The sequence below is a fragment of the Rattus norvegicus genome, chromosome Y (assembly GCF_021556685.1).
Source record: "Rattus norvegicus strain SHRSP/BbbUtx chromosome Y, alternate assembly SHRSP_T2T, whole genome shotgun sequence".
Lineage (NCBI taxonomy): Eukaryota > Metazoa > Chordata > Mammalia > Rodentia > Muridae > Rattus > Rattus norvegicus.
Genome location: NC_141555.1, coordinates 71197461 through 71202872, shown reverse-complemented (window position 1 = coordinate 71202872; position 5412 = coordinate 71197461). Strand labels below are relative to the sequence as shown.

Genomic DNA, 5412 nt, shown 5'->3' with positions numbered 1-5412 from the left:
TTGCCACCAATACATGAATTTTTGTTGGATATGCTAAAGAGTCATAACGGTTTTACACAGGAAAGCTAATTGTCAGAATTTTGTTTTGTTTTAGAGTCAGGGTTTTTTGTATAGTCCTGTCTGTCCTGGAACTCACTTTGTAGACCAGACTGCCTTCAGACTAACAGAGATGTGCCTGCCCTCTGTCTCTGAATGCTAGGGTTTAAGTCCTGTGCCCAGCTTGATATTTTTCTTTGTCATTCTCTCTCTCTCTCTCTCTCTCTCTCTCTCTCTCTCTCTCTCTCTTTCTCTCTCTCTCTCTCTTTGCCCCAGTCAGTGGATTTTATGTGGTCACAGGATCACAGGCCAGGTATGGCCCCAGCTTTATTTGAGCTTCTTCTTTGGGGCTCAGGTTGTTGGAGTGGCCGAACTTCTTGTAGCAGTTGACTACTCTGTGTGCAGGCATGAGTAGCACTTGTGGCAGATCATCTTGTCACAATTGTAATTCTGGACAAGGTGACAAAGGGATGACTCCATGATGCCACTGTGCAGATGCAACACCAGGTACAAGGTGGACTCTTTCTGGATGTTGTAGTTGAACAGGGTGTGGCCATCCTCCAATTGTTTGCCAGCAAATATCAGCTCTGCTGGTCGGTGGGATGCCTTACTTGTCTTGGATCATTATTGATGGTGTCACTGGGCTCGATCTCAAGAGTAATGGTCTTGGCCATTAGGGTCTTCATGAAGAACTGCATGTTGGCATCTGCTACTTGGCCACCTTGTTGAAAAGAAAGAGTGGTTTGGGGTTTTTGGGGTTTTTTTGTTTGTTTTGTTTTTTCTTTTTAATACTTAGATCATTTTGTTGACTTCTTGGTGTTTGTTGAGGGCTGGTATAATTTGCATTTTAAATATATTTACCTGGATCTTCACTGCTTGCTCCGTCCTTTATCTTAACAGGCAGGTGTCCTTTGATTTGGGACTGAATATACTTTTTTTTTAAATTGCTTCCAGTCTGTGTTCTTCTTTCACTGGCCTTTTATGAGTCAGTTGTTCACAGAATTGGCTGTCACATTGCACGAAAGATTTGGCCAGAGCTTGAGACAAGTAGAAATGGGTGGCAGTTTTAGGACCTGTACTATCATATTTTGGAACACCAGGGCGATTATTAGAAGCAATATTATTATAAAGTAGTGTTATCCTAATAGTTGGGTTATAATAATCCTTATTAACAATCTCTGGTTATTCTAAGTCAGTAATTTTCCTTATGAGATAATAATTACTTTCATCTCCATAAATATAATAGTCATGTGGCAGAACTAGTAACAGCTAATGATGAAAGAAAAATTCCCTGTGTATATAGACTTTGTTTTTTTGTGAACTACTTTTTGAAATATGTCGAGTTATAACAGCAGTATTGTTGGTATCAGGAATTGCCTTGAGCAGCGACACCATTTAGTAACTGTTGACATGGCAACAGCCCTACATTCCCAGTATTCCTTTGGTCCAAATCCCAACTCCACGTGGGAGTAGTTATGTCATATTCCAAATGAAAGGCAGATTTCTTCTGCCCTCATGCTCTCTCTTCTCTTCATTCTTTTCTCTTTTTTCTCTCGCCCCTTTCCCTTGTCTTGTTCTCCCATTAAATCTCACCAAGTGGAACTGTGTTAGTTTTGTGTGCTCTATTTGGATGGGTAGGTGGGTATTTTATTACAACGAGATTTTTTTTTATTTTTTTTAAATTAATTTAATTTTTTTAACTTGAGTATTTCTTATTTACATTTCGAGTGTTATTCCCTTTCCTGGTTTAAGGGCCAACATCCCCCTAATCCCTCCCCCTCCCCTTCTTTATGTACAACGAGATTTTAATAACAACAAGTATGATAATTTAAGAGCTTGGAAATCAGATTGACTGGAAATAAATTCCAATTTGGGCACTCACCAGCTGTTGAACTTATATTACTAATATAAAAGTTGTGGGTGATAGTAATTTTTCCCTATAGTGTTGTGAGAATTAATCTAAATCCTTGTAAACCTCTTGTGTTTTATTACTAATCAACAACATTGGGTAGTAGTAGTCATTGTAATTGTTTCATTAAATAAAATTTGTAGAGTTGTGCAGAATGGAGTTTATCGAAGATAAATAGGTGAAACTACACATAACTAAATTGTATAATCAGATTTATCTTATAAAATTATAATCTTAAAGGAAGAAGGTTAGAATGTAGAATAGGAAATAATGCTATGCTATTCTTAGAAGTGATTTAACATTCTATCAGAAAACTGAAGAAACGGAAATTCATCTATTAAGGTGGTGTACAGTCCATAATATATTATATATTATTTTAACATTATTCTTAAATGTGATTTTTTTAAAATTGACTAAATATGTTTTTAATGAGAAGAATTAGTTTGGGTTTGAATGCTCTTTTTTTTTTCCGTTTAGGCAATATGTCAGTACTGAGGGCACCCAGACATCAGAGCTCTGGAAGGCATGTTGATACTGTTTTCTTCTTTGTCTCCTGGGTGTAAGAAATATAACAGATATTAAAGATCTGTATTCATGTTCGTTTAAAAAAATTGATACATAAGAGAGAGAGAGAGAGAGAGAGAGAGAGAGAGAGAGAAAGAGAGTGAGTGTCTGTGTGTGTGTCTGTGTGTGTGTGTGTATCTGAAATGATAACAATATATTCTTTGGAAAGTATTTTGTTTTTTCTCAATTAAATTTATTCGTTTGTTCAAATTGGCTACCCTTTATTATCACAGGTATAGGGAAATTAGAATACTACTGCTGTAGTGTACGTTGAAATATACAGAGAAGAGTATCTTAAATTGAGGATTCTGTTATCTCACATAGATGAGAGTTTCTGGATATTTTCTATATCTTTTACTGCTCATTAAGGGGAATTTGCTGCTATACTGTGTCTTCAGACTTTCTCTTCTGTTCAAATAACTCCTCCCTTAATGTAGGTAAACATACTAACTTCTGGGTTTTAAATAATTCTGTATCATTGACTTGAGTCAACTGGGCGTCTGTTTTGCTAATGAAATTTCAGGTTTATGTGTGTACTACTTACTAGTATTAGAAGCATTTATTTAGCATTTTTCTTTAGTTCTTTCTGGACAAGATAGTTACATTTGCAGTTTCGTTTGAAAGTCAGTTTTTCTCTTATGTGAAATACTAGAAAATTCTAGATTCCCAACAATTTTTATTTTTGTTCTAGCTAGTTTTGACTCAGCTCTTAAAGGGATTTTTTTTCAATGTAAAGGAATTGATTTTAGGCTAGGGACACTTACCTTCTGGTCTGTAGTTCTTTTGTCTGGCTTATGTAGTGAGGCAGGAGAGCTTTGTGTTTTATGTTTCTTTGTTCTGAGCCCCCTGCTCTCTAAACCTATTTATACCTACTTATACCAGAATTATAAAAGTCTGATTGTAGTTTTTTGTCTCATTTTCTTCTCCTACAATCTGAACCTGGTATCTGAGTTACCTGTTTTTCATTGTAAGAAATCAAAGGCCACAGAAAACTGACTCCGCTGCTGTTAGATTGAGTCAGTTCATCAGAGCCATGTTTGGTGGAGCAAGCATTTAATCCTAGCAGGTGAACCTCTATGAGTTCCCGGCCAGCCTGGTCTACATAGAACACCTTTTCATCCTGATGCTAACACCCAGCTGGAGTGGCATTATTACCAGAATAAACTGAAAGGAAAAGCAGTTGCACATAAGTTCTTTAAAGCAATATTCTTCCCATGGATGGTCTCTGAATGTTGGTGTTGGTGTTGGTGCATTAGAAGTAAAAGTAGAATTGGAATAATTAGCTCTTTGAAGGCTTTAAGAATGCTAGTGACTATAGAGAGAGTATCTTGTGTATTTGTATGGATATATCGCCTCAGTTAAAAAAAAAATACTGGCCTATAGGAAAGGATAGAATAGAAGGTGGGACATCCGGGAGGCAGAAAGAATTCTGGGATAGAGCCAGGTTGGAGAGATTTGCCCTGGAAAATGTGACCAGACAGACTCGTGTTTCCTGAGCACAGGTAAGGAGCCACATGGCGGAATGTAGATTTGAATAAGTGGGTTAGAATTTGTCAGAGAAGAGTCTAGCTCTATGGCCAAGGTATTTGTTAATATATTTTGTGTCTCCATCTTATTCCTGGGATCATGGGGCTGGGAGGAAGAACAAGGTCCAAACTTCTACAAGTGACAACATGAATCGAAACAAAAATCTAAATCTGAGCAATGACCAGTGTATAGTTTTGATTTCTAGAACTGGAGGATGATGTTCACCTGGAACTCAATCCCAACTTAGGTTGGGAGTGAAAGCATGTTTTTTTTTCATATTAACTAGGGGAGCTATTAGCGATATGGCTTATGTCACCGTGCAAACACTGAAGTTTTTGTTTTTCAGTATTTTTTAGAACTTAAAAGCAGACACCATGGTACCTAATCTCTGCTTTCAGGAGATGACACCAAGAGAACAGAATTTTCAGGGAAGGCTACAGAGCAGGGAACCCCGACTCAAGGAAGGACACAACCACTATTGTAACCAGAGTCTAATGGCTCATTTGAGTGAGTTGGTTTCTTAGAAAAAATATTTCCATAACTGTGTTGTAAAATTAGTCTCTTTACAATCACAAAATCTTCATTTGTTTTACTACCCTGCATTATAGTTCCAAAGAAATTGGAAGTCTTCCCCATTGGTTTCCTTGTAGAATAAATTGTAAAACCACAAATATTAAAAAAAAAAATCATTGTTTTAGGAAAACATTAACGAGAAGAAAGACATATAGCACAGTAGAAAGGATCTAGAGTTTGGTTTTATCCCAGTTACTTTTGTTTCCTGTTTTGTCAGATTTATAAAAAACAATGGTTATTTTAGAAACGACTCTGTTGAGGCAAAACGGAATCTGGCCATCTGGATTTCTTTTCTGGAATTAGTCTTTCTTGGTTGCCATCATCTGCTTACACGGTGCACCGGGAAGGGTGATTGTAGACACACATTTATATTTTATATGTGTATCAGTTTTTCAAGTATTCTAGGGCTCTTATTAGCTGTTAAATGTTTTCAGAAAATTTTGAGATTAGTGATTTGTGTCAGTAGATCTTGGGATAACTTCCTGAGCTTGTTGAGTCTTTGTTCCATTGCTTGTGGTCAGTTTCTTCAGCATACTTGTGTATCATGTTGCTTTTTCTTTCTGAATTTCCTACATCGTATTATTAAACAGATAAAAATTTAAGTTCTAGAAAGCAAGGGATGTTTAACTGAAGGAAGTACACAGTACGTGTCCCATGCTGAACACTAAGAAAATACTTAGTGAACATCTGTCAAAATGAGGGAAAAAAAACTGTTGTGCATGTTTGGTGGTGTTTCTAAGTTCCTTTGTTGCTCACTCTGGTGGGTCGACACCAAGTCAGCTGCTTGTTTTAGTGGTCTGCAT

At 36.8% G+C, this 5412-nt stretch overlaps 1 pseudogene; it reads right to left on the bottom strand.

The window, feature by feature from the left end:
• Positions 1-322: 322 nt before the first annotated feature.
• Positions 323-734, bottom strand: LOC108353370 (ubiquitin-60S ribosomal protein L40 pseudogene; annotated as a pseudogene).
• Between the last annotated feature and the right edge of the window lie 4678 nt (positions 735-5412).